The 12019-nt window shown below is 37.9% G+C and overlaps 1 pseudogene; it reads right to left on the reverse strand.

Moving 5' to 3' along the window:
* Positions 1-12019, reverse strand: part of LOC136388000 (T-complex protein 1 subunit zeta pseudogene) — a 30954-nt pseudogene that overhangs the window by 12291 nt on the left and 6644 nt on the right.

A 12019-nucleotide genomic window follows, 5' to 3' on the forward strand; every position in this document is an offset into this window, starting at 1 on the left:
AATACTAAATCAAAAAGACATACATCCATATGGTTATTGCAGCATATTCTACAATAGCCAAGATATGGAAACAACACAAGTGCCCATCAATAGATAAATGGATAAAGAAGTTGTGCATATATACAATAGAATATGACTCAGCCATAAAAAAGAATGAAATCTGCAACAGCATGGATGGACCTAGAAGGTATTATGCTGACTGAAGTAAGTCAGACAGAGAAAGACAAATGCCAGATGATTTTACTTATGTGTGGAATCTCAAAAACAAAATTAAAAAAAGCAGAACAGACACAGACTTACAGATACAGAGAATATTTTAATGGCTGTCAGAAGAGAGTGTTTGGGAAATGGGTTAAAAGGGTAATAAAAATTAAAAGTACAAATTGTTAGTTACAGAATAGTCACAATAATGTGAAGTACAACATAAGGAATATAGCTGATACTATAGTAATAACTATATATGGTGTTAGATGGGTACTAGATTTATTGAAGTGATCACTTTGTAAGTTATATAACTGTTTAATCATGAGGTTGTACACCTGAAATTCATTTAGTATTGTGCGTGAACTGTTAATTTATTTTTAAGTGAGAGGAGGGGAGACAGAGAGACAGACTCCTGCATGCACCCTGATCAGGATCCACCTGGCAAGCCCCATATGGTGTGTGTGTGCGGGGGGGAGGTAGGGGGAATGCTCTGCCTATCTGGGACTTGGTTTTTTTAAAAAAACAAGCTATTTTTAGTGCCTGAGGTGGAGGCTCCAGGGTGCCATCCTCAGCACCTGTGGCCAACTCGCTAGAACCAATTGAGCCATGGCTGTAGGAGGGGAAGAAAAAGAAAGAGAGAAGAGGAGGGGGAGTAATGGAGAAGCAGATGATCACTTCTCCTGTGTGCCCTCACTAGGAATTGAACTGTGGACATCCACATACCAGGCCCACACTCTACCACTGAACCAACTTGCCAGGGCTGTGAACCATTAATTTAAAACTTAAAAAATAAACAAATAGATCAACAATTACAAGTGTTAGTGAAAATGTGGAGAACTAGAGTCCTCATACACCTCTGGTGGAAATGTAGAATGGTACAGATGATGTAGAAAAGTTTGGCAACATCTTACATATTTCCTCAAAAAGTTAAATATAGACTTACAATAGGTATCATACCAGCAATTCCATTTCTACATATATATTCAAGAGAATGGAAAAGATATGCTAACACAGAAACATGCATACAAATATTAACAGCAGCATTATTCAGAATAGCCAAAAAGTGGGAAGAAATCCAAATGTCTATCAGCTGATGAATGAATAAACAAAATGTGATATAGTCATACAATGGAATATTGTTCATTATTTAAAAGAAATGAAATACTGATATATGCAACAACGTAGATGAATCTCAAAAACATGCTAAGTGAAAGAAGCCAGACAGAAAAGACCACATATTGTATGATTCCATTTATATGAAATATCTAAAATAGGCAAACTCATGAAAACAGAGAGTAGATCATTGGTTGCCAGGGGCTGAGAAGAGGAGGAAATGGAGAGTAACTACGACTGGTTGTGGGGTTTCTTCATAGTCAATAAAGATATTCTGAAATTTGATTGTAGTAATGGATATACAACTTTGTGAATGTACTAAAAACCACTATAAATTATGTATTTTTAAAGGATGAACTTAAGGTTAAATAAATTATATCTCACTAAAACTGTTAAACAATTACAAAATAAAATAAAAGTAACTATATAGAAGTAATAAAACTACATAATCAAAGATAAGAATAAGCAGAGCTCTTCCTAAAGTAGTCTTCCTATTGTGATATGAATGAATGTGGCAGAAATTCTACAGGGACAGATGTCATTATGGCCAGGGGTCCATTTATCGGTTTTCATGACATCTAAGAAAAATTATTTGGAACCAATGAGTTTATAATGGAGTTTATATAATTAATTATATCACTTATTATAGTAACTATTAATAGCATATACCAACTAGCATGGAAATACAGTATGGCCCTATTTCAGTCTCTACCTATACAGCTATTAAAATTAAAAATGCAAAAAAAAGATAAAGAAAGGCAAATTATTGGATTGAAAATGTTTTGGAAAAGAAAAATCCGTCTTTCCAATAGATGTTTATAACATTTTTGACATTTCAATCATTGCACAACACTTGTGGAGCAAAATACACAAGAAATTCTAATTCCCAAAAGTCATAGATTCAAAGCAAGGAAAAACTTAGAATACACTGAACTTTGGCCAACGAGGGCAAAACAACTTCAGTGAAACAGCTGCAAATAAATTAAAGCTAAACTAAACTTTAAATTAGTCAACTGTTACTTTGTAGAAATCTTCACAAGTAGTTAAAATCCACCCAACCCTGCAAATTGTTATAAACTATACATATAACTTTTAAAAAAACAACATTTTGGTTAAATGACAGAGTGGGCAAATTTCAGCAAATTGATTATTGTGAACCGAAATTCAGAGAACTGGCTTTCCGTCCTTCCCACCCCAGAAAATGGAAGTCTGTCATTGTCACATTTAGCCCCTCATCTGTTCCAAAACCCAGGCTTCTGCTTTTTCTGGCTTTTGCTCTGTGGGAGACAATCTGGAGCGTCCTTTTTCATTTCCTAGAGTTTCTACAGGAAGTGGAAGGTCCTTCAGAGCTGGGAAAACATACTAACTCTTGGAAGATCCCAACTCAAACAGTGCTGGACTCTGGCCATTTCTCAATAGTCCTGCTCATTTTCTCCAGGGCTGGGCTGTACTGAAGCTCTTTAATGACTTGTGGCTTCTCATGAGCATTGAAAGAGGGACTAAGGCTTGGAGCAGTATGAAACCAGGCCCTGCTACCTCCAGTGCTGCCTCCTGCACTAAGATGCGACACATGGAAAAGAGACAGCAAGAATTTCAGCCTCCCTTCCCGTCATTCAAGATCTTTATTTACAAAGCAGGCCTTTTGTCCATCCCCACATTAATCTGACCTTCCATGCCCCTAGTTAATTCACCCTTCCACTGCTTCCCTGTTTTAATTCTTCCCATTGTGGACACACCTTCCAGTCTTCCCTGTTCTGAAGCCTCTATTTCATGGTGAAAAAGCTAAACTCTCATCCCATTTATATGCCTCTGAGCCTTCACTTCCTCTTCAGTGTTGTTTTGAAATGACCTTCCCTCCTTTTCATCTATTAATTTCATGTAGCTGAGCTTATATCCCTTGTTTTTTCACCAGCATCCTCAACTCTATGGTCCTTTAGGCCAATGAGCCCACCAGCATCATTTCTCTCAACAGTGTCTCTAATTCTTTAACATTTTCCTTGAGTTACCTAATTTATCTCCTTCATCTGCCTCATTTTTAACAAAATCCCAACTCCTCCCCAGAGACTATGAATCACCAGGTATGAAGCCTCAAATTCCTGCCCTCTCCACCTTCCTTCTGCGTTGCCCTCAAAACCTCCTCATGCATACACTTACTGCATCCTCACCCATCTTCCCTTTCAGTCTTGAAGGAGGTAGTGCCAGTCTTCTGTTAAAGACCAATTCCTCCTTGTAGTCATGGTTAAGTCTTCAGTCCCTCCCCTCTCCTCTGGGACCTTGCTCCACTAGCCATTGCTGTCCATTAGCTCCTTATCTGTGGTGTTAAAGATGGTCCTATTGCTTTCTTCCAAGCAACTCTCCCTCAGTCCTTCCTCTTCCCGCCTCCTGTGACCTATCCTCTCTCTCTTTTTTCTAACTGCATTCACTGAGTAACTGTCTTTGATTCTGCTGTCTCACTAACAACATCGTTTCTCTTTTTTTTCTAAGATTTTAATTGTTTTTCTTTTTTAACTTTAAATTGAATTTATTGGGGTGACACTGGTTAACATAATTATACAGGTTTCAGATGCCCAATTCAACAACACATCTCTGTACACTGTATTGTATGTTCACCGCCCCTATCTTTGTCCATCAGCATTTATCCTCTCTATACCCTTCTCCACCTAACCCCCACCCTCAGCCAGCACCACACTGTTGTCCATGTCCATGAGCTTTTACTTTCTCTTTGTTCTTTTTAGCTTAATACCTCCACCCCACTCACCCAGCCCCCATCACTGACAGCTGTCAGCTTGCTCTCTCTGAGTTTGTTTCTATTTTGCTTGCTAGTTCATTCTCTTCATTAGATTCCACATATGACTGAAATCATATGGTTCTTGTTTTTCTCTGAATGGCTTATTCACTTAGCATAATGCTCTCTAGGTCTATCCATACTTTTGCAAAAGGTACAATTTTCTTCTTTTTCATGGCCATGTAGTATCCCATTGTGTACAAGTACCACAGCTTTTTTTATTCACTCACATACTGGTAAGCACTTGGGCTACTTACAAATCTTGGCTATTGAAAATAATGCTGCAATGAACAAAGGGTTGCATATATTATTTCAAACTGGTGTTTTGGATTTCTTTGGGTATATTCCTAGAAGTGAAATTGTTGGGTCATAAGGCAGTTTTATTTGTAATTTTTTGAGGTAACTTCACACTGCTACTCACAGTGGCTGTACCCATCTGCATTCCCACCAACAGTGCATGAGGATTCTACTTTATCCACATATTCGCCAATTCTTGTTTGTTGATTTATCGATGATAGCCATTTTCACAGGTGTGAGGTGATATGTAGTTTTAATTTTCATTTCTCTGATGATTAGTGATGTTGAGCGTCTATTCATATGTCTATTGGCCATTGACTTGTCTTCTATGGAGAAATGTCTATTAAGGTCCTTTGCCTATTTATTAATTGGGTTGTTTGTCATATTTTTGAGTTTTATAAGTTCTTTATAAATTTTGGATATTAAACCCTTGTCAAATGTATCAGCAAATATGTTCTCCCATTCAGTGGGTTGTCTTTTCATTTTCTTGATGAATTCCTTTGCTGTGCAAAAGCATTTTAGTTTCATGTGGCTCCATTTGTTTGGTTTTTCTTTGGTTTGCTTTGCCTCCTTTGTCAAGTATTAATTGATCATATAGGCATAGGTTAATTTCTAGGCTATTTTGTTCCATTGATCTATATATCTGTTTTTATGCCAGTACCATGCTGTTTTGATGATAATAGCCTTGTAGTATGATATCAGGTAGTCTGATTCCTCAACTTTGTTTTCCTTTCTAAAGATTGCTGTATCTGTTTGGGGTCTTTTGTGGTTCCATATAAATTTTTGAAATATTTGTTCTCATTCTGTGAAATACATCATTGGTATCTTGATAGGAATTGCATCAAATCTATATATTGCTTTGGGTAATATAAACATTTTAATGATGTTAGTTCTTCCTATACATCAACATGGTATATGCTTCCATTTCTTTGTATCTTCTTCAATTTCTTTCTACAGTGTCTTATAATTGTCTACGTTCAATCTTTTACATCCTTAACTAAATTTATTTCTAGTATTTTATTCTTTTGAAGCAATTATAAACAAGATTGCTTTCTTACGTTTCCCTTTCTGATAGATTATTATTAGTGTGTAAAAATTCAACTGATTTCTGAATATTTATTTTGTATACTGCTACTTTACTAAATTCATTTATCAGTTATAGGAGCTTTTTGGTGGAATCTTTAGGGTTCTCTATATACAATATTATGTCATCTGCAAATAATGAGTTTTACTTCTTTCTTTCCAAATTGGCTGCCTTTTATTTCTTCTTTTTTTCCAGTTGCTGTGGCTAGGACTTCTAATACTATATTGAATAAGAGTGGCAATAGCAGACATTCTTATTTTGTTCTTTTTTTATATTTTATTTTATCTATTGACTTTAGAGAGAGAGAAAAGGGGAGTGGAGAGAAAGAGAGAAAGAGACAGAAACATCAATCTGTTATTGTATGTGCCCTGACCAGAGATCAAATCCATAACCTTTGTGTCTCTGGATGATGCTCTAATCAACCAAGCTAACTGGCCAGAGCCCTGTTTTGTTCTTGATCTTAAGGGAAACATTTGTTTTTTTGCCCAGTGAGTATGATGTTAGCTGTGGGTTTGCCATGTATAGCCTTACTACACTACAGTATGTTCCACTTATTCCTAATTTGCTGAGAGTTTTTAACATAAATGGGTGCTGAGTTTTAACAATTGCTTTTTCTTCATATATTGATATAATTATGTGATTTTTATCCTTCATTTTGTTTATGTGGTGTATTACATTTATAATTTGCAGATGTTGGCCACATCTGTGGTGGCACAGTGGATAAAGCGTCAACCTGGAATGCTGAGGTTGCCAGTTCAAAATCCTGGGCTTGCCTGGTCAAGGCACATATGGGAGTTGATGCTTCCTGCTCCTCCCTTCTCTCTCTATCTCTCCTCTCTAAAATGAGTAAATAAAGTCTTTAAAAATTAAAAAATAAATAAAGTCTATAATTTGCAGATGTTGTACCAACTTTGCATCCCTGGCATAAATCCCACTTGATTGTGGTATATTTATTACCTTTTTAATGTATTGCTGGATCTGGTTTGCTAGTATTTTGTTGAGGATTTTAGCATTCATGTTCATAGGGATATTGGCCTATAATTTTCTTTCTTTATAGTGTCTTTATTTGGTTTTGGAGGTAGGATAATGCTGGCCTATTAAAATGAGTTTGGGAGTCATCCCTCCTCTTGAACTCTTTGGAATAGTTTGAGAAGAATAGGTGTTACTTTTTCTTTGAATATTTGGTAAAATTCACCTGTGAAGTCATTCAGTCCAGGACTTTTGTTTGTTGGGAGTTTTTTATTACTGCTTCAATTTCACTAGCTATATTCTATCTATTCTTCCTGATTCAGTTTAGGAATATTGTACGTTTCTAAGAATATATCCATTTTGTCCAGATTTTTCACTCTGTTCACATATAATTGTTTGTAATATTTTCTTACAATCTTTTGTATTTCTTTGGTGTCAGTTGTTACTTCTATTTCATCTCTGATTTTATTTATTGTGGTCCTCTCTCTGTTTTTCTGTTTTTCTTGATGTGTCTGTCTGGTTAAAGGTTTGTCAATCTTGTTTCTCTTTTCAAAGAACCAACTCTTGGTTTCATTGATCTTTTGTACTTTTTTTTTAGACTCTGTTTTTTTAACTTTGTTCTGATCTTTATTATTTCCTTCCTTCTACTCACTTTGTGCTTTGTTTGTTATTCTTTTATCAAGTTCCTTATAGTGTAAAAGTAGATTTTTCATTTGAGATCTTTGTTTCTTGAGGTAAGCCTGTAATTCTTTGAATTTTCCTTCTTAGAACTGCATTTGCTGAGTCTCACAGACACAGCTGTTGTGTTATCATTTTCACTTGTTTTAAGGTATTTTTTAATTTTTTCTTTGATCTCATTGTCAATCCATTCATTGTTTAATAACATATTACTTAGCTTCCATGTCTTTGTGTGTTTTTTGGTTTTGTTCTTGTGATTGATTTCCAGTTTCACACCATTATGGTCAAAGAAGATGCTTTATATGATTTCAATATTCTTACAGTTATTGAGGCTTGCTTTGTGTCCTAACATGAGGTCTATCCTAGAAAATGTTTCACGTGTAATCAAAATAAATATATATTTTGCTGCTTTAGTATAAAATGCTCTGAAGATATCAAAAAATGCTCTGATCTAATGTATCATTTAAGGCTGCCATTTTCTTGTTGATTTTCTGTCTGGTAGATATATCCATCGATGTCAATGAGTTGTTAAAATCCCCTTTTATGACTGTATTACAGTCAATCTTTCTCTCTTTATGTAAATCAAGACTTAGGTGCTGCGCCTAACCGATGGTGGCACAGTAGATAGAGCATTGACCTGGGATGCTGAGATCCCCAGTTTGGAACCCCAAAGCTGCTGGCTAAAGCATGGGATCATCAACATGATTCAAAAATCTCTGGCTTGAGCCCAAGGTCACTGGCTTAAACAAGGGGTCACTGGCTCAGCTAGAGCCCTCTGGTCAAGGCAAATACATATGATAAGCAATCAATGAACAACTAAAGTGATGCAACTATGAGTTAATAATGTTTTTCATTTCTCTCCTCCTTAACTCTATCCCATAGTGTATCTCACTTTCAAAAAAAAAGATTTAGGGGCTTCTATATTGAATATATAAGTATTTACAAGGGTTATATCCTTTTGTTGGATTACTCCCTTTATCATTGTGTAGTGTCCTTCTTTGTTTCTTACTTTAGCCTTTGTTTTAAAGTCTATTTTATCAAATAGAAGTATTTTGATCTGAATCATTTTTTATTTCCATTTGAAACATCTTTTTCCCTTTACTTTTAGTTTGTGTTTATCTTCATTCTGAGGTGGGTCTCTTGTAGACAGCATATATATGGGTCTTGCTTTCTTATCCATTCAGCTACCCTATGTCTTTTGATTGGTGCATTTACATCATTTACATTTAAAGTGATTACTGATGGGTATATATTTATTGCCATTTTGTTCTTTTATGTTCCTCTGTTTCTTTCTCTTCCTCGTCATCCTTATCCTCCTCCTCCTCCTCCTCCTTGACCTTCTCCCTAAAGAAGGTCCTTTAATATTTCTTTTTCTTATCTTAGAAGCTCTTTATTTCTCCTTCAATTTTAAATGATAGCATTATCATTACTGGTTAAATTAGTATTGGTTGTAGGTTCTTGTTTTTCATCACTTTGAATATTTCATGCCAATTCATTCTCATCTGAAATGTGTTTGTTGCGACATCAGCTGACTGTCTTATGGGAGCTCTCTTGTAGTTAACTAACTGCTTTTCTCTTTTTGCTTTTAAGATCTTTGTCTTTAATCTTTGCCATTTCAATTATGATGTGTCTTGGTGTGGGCCTCTTTGTCTCCATCTTGTTTGGGACTCTTTGCACTTCCTAAACTTGTGTGTCTGTTTCCTTCACCAGGTTAGGAAAATTTTTGAACATTATTTTTTCAAATAGGTTCTCAAGACCTTGCTCTCTCTCTTCTCCTTCAAGTACCCCTATGACATAAATGTTGTTACTCTTCATGTTGTCCCAAAGGTCTTTGAAACTATCCTCATTCTTTTTAATTATAAATATATATATTTATATATACACTTTGGTTGAGTGTTCTTTTCTATCTTACCTTCCAAATGGCTGATTTATTCCTCCACTTCATCCAACCTTCTGGTTATTCCTTCCAGTGTATTCTTGTTGTCAGATATTGATTGTATTATTCATTTCTGACTGGTTCTTTTTCATGGTTTCTGTGTAATTTTTTATACTTGTTATCTCTTTGTTGAAGTTCTTTGTTCCTTGAGCATCCTTATAACCATTTTTTGAAAGCTCTTTATCTGATAAATTAGGTCTTTTTTGAAGATTTCTCTTGTTCTGTCATTTGGGGCCTGTTTCTTTATCTCCCCATTTTGGTTGCCTCTTTGTATTTGTTTCTATGTATTACATAACTCTATGACTCCCAGTCTTCATGGAGTGACCTTATATATAGTAGGTGTTCAGTAGGGTTCAGTGGTACAGTCTCTTTGGTCACCTGAGCTGGGTTTTCCAAGAATGTCCCTTGTGTAGGCTATGTGCACCCTCCTCTTTTAATTACCTTAATTGCTATTGGCCTAGTGTGCATCGAATTGAGACTCAGGCTGGCTGACTATGAGGCTATACCCCGACCAATGCATGTGAGTTGCTGTGCAGGTGCTCAGCACAGGAAGTGGAATTTGCCTTAGTTGGTTTTGGTGCCTGACTAGATCTCCCTTTGGAAATACTGCTTATGAAGCAAATTAAGTCCTGCTCTGATGTTTTCTGAATCTGGCCACTAGGTGTTATAGTTCTGGGCCTCTTGGTAAGGGCTCTGGTACAGGTCAATGTAAGACACTGCCTGTGACTTGGAAACTTGTTAGGAGTGACAAGTAATCTAACATTTGTGGTTGCCTCTGCTGGGCTTGGGTGTGTACAGGAAGGTCAAGCTGTACACCAAGGCCAGCTTTTACTGGCATTGGGTCCAGGGGTAAGTCAGCAAAAGTCCCAAGTCACCCCAAGATCTGCCTCTGACTACCTCAGTCTGCTGGCTGCATTTTAGGCTCAATAAGTGTAAGAGCCTATAGCGAAGCCTTACCAGGAGGTGGCACAGTGAATAGAGCATTGGCCTGGGATGTTGAGGACCCAGGCTCAAAACCCCAAGGTCACTGGCTTGAGCATGGGCTCATCCAGCTTGAGCACGGATGCACCAGCTTGAGTGCAGGGTTGCTGGCTTGAGCCTTGGATCATAGACATGACCCCATGGTGGCTGGCTTGAAGCCCAAGGTTGTTGGCTTGAGTACAAGGTCTTTGGCTTGAGCAAGGGGTCACTTGCTCTGTTGGATTCCCCTAGTCAAAGCACATATGAGAAAGAAATCAATGAACAACTAAGGTGCTGCAACAAAGAATTGATGCTTCTCATTTCTCTCCCTCCTATCTCTCTGTCCTGTCTCTCTCTCTCTCTCTCTTGCTAAAAAAAACCCCAAACAAACAAAAAAACAAACAAACAAACAAAAAAAACAGAAAGAAATGGAGCCTATAGTGGAATAGGGAGGATGGAGCTAGTGGAGCTCACCTGAGGGGAAAGAGCCAGGTGGTAGATGTGGCTCCTGCCCCAGAGTCACAGGTCTCAGTCTGTCCAGGATTTTTTTACCACCTTAGAAAAATGAAGCCACTAGGAATCAGGTAGCTGGGGCCTCTGGAGCCGGGAAGATGGATCTACCAGTAGCCAGGAGAGTAGTGTTATTGAATTTCCCATAAAGGGGAACCACAAGTGAGATTCATGGGAAAGTGGGGAGAATGCCCTCCTCAAAGCAAGACAACTGAGTCACTAACAACCCCTGAGTTTACCCAGACCTCTACACCCTGGCCAAGGCAACTGACTCCTCAGTACCACCTAATCTCATCAGGGTGATATAAGAGGGAGTCCAGAGGGTAGGCAATTGTTTTCCCCCTGGTAGAAGTCACATGGAAGGCAGTACTCTATCCAAGAAAGATGGCATCTGTGGTATGGGAAAATGACACAACAAAGGGATCCTGGTGGCTGTCCCTTCATTGTCTCCCCAGAGCTGCAAACCCCAGACTCTCCTCATACAACTCTAATCCACTCAACCCTTTCTCTACTGGAGCCCAGGGTAAGTGATGGTGAATGAGACTGTGTGTGCACTGGCCCTTTAACAGGCTGCCTGAATCTCTGTGGACTCCTGTCTCTTTCTGGCAGACAGAAACCCTGCTGCTTTTCACAGCCAGATATTATGTGGGTTCCTATTGCCAGTTCTGGTGCTCTGGGCTAGGGATCCTAGCTTGGGGTTAGGCCCCATACTTCTCAGGGGAATCCTCCTAACCCCCCACATTGAGATAGCCTTCTGGAATCTCAGCTGCTGCTTATAAGAGCAGGGCCAGCCCTCTTCACATCTCTACCCTTTATACCAGTTTTGATATGGCTTCTTCTATGAATCTTTGGTTATGAAGACTACTCTACATTTAGTCTGCAGTTGGTTATTCTGGATAATTGTTCTTAAATTTAGTTGTAATTCCAGGTTGGTCCTGGGAAGAAATGAGTGTAACATCCACCTACTTTGCCATCATCTTGGATCTCACCAATCACTGACATCCTTTCTTAACTCTGGAAAAGCCTCTTCATGTCAGTCATTCACTTAACAAATACTGATTGAACATAACCTATAAGGAGACACAGTATGTATGTGCTACAATGGTGAACAAATCAAGCTTACTGTTTAGTGAAGTACATAGACATTTAATCAAATACATACCAGAAACCTGTAATTGTGATAACTGCCACAAAGGAGGAGCACCAGGCACTATGCAGACCCATCACATGGAGATTCGACCTAGTCAGAGAAATCAGGGAAGATGTCTGTGATGGAATCAGGTTTCAGCTGAAACCTAAAGGGTAGATGAGAGGTCACTTAACAGACCAAAGCATGTGATGGGAAAGAGGACAAGTTTAGGTGATAGCTTTTTAAACAATCAATGTGAATGGGAGTTTCCATCTTCTTAAATAATCTTGCCCTCCTCTTCCAAGATTGATCTGGATGGGCACAGGAGTCAACCCAGACCATCTGGAGGCTTTC

This window comes from Saccopteryx leptura, chromosome 1 (assembly GCF_036850995.1).
Source record: "Saccopteryx leptura isolate mSacLep1 chromosome 1, mSacLep1_pri_phased_curated, whole genome shotgun sequence".
Classification (NCBI taxonomy): domain Eukaryota; kingdom Metazoa; phylum Chordata; class Mammalia; order Chiroptera; family Emballonuridae; genus Saccopteryx; species Saccopteryx leptura.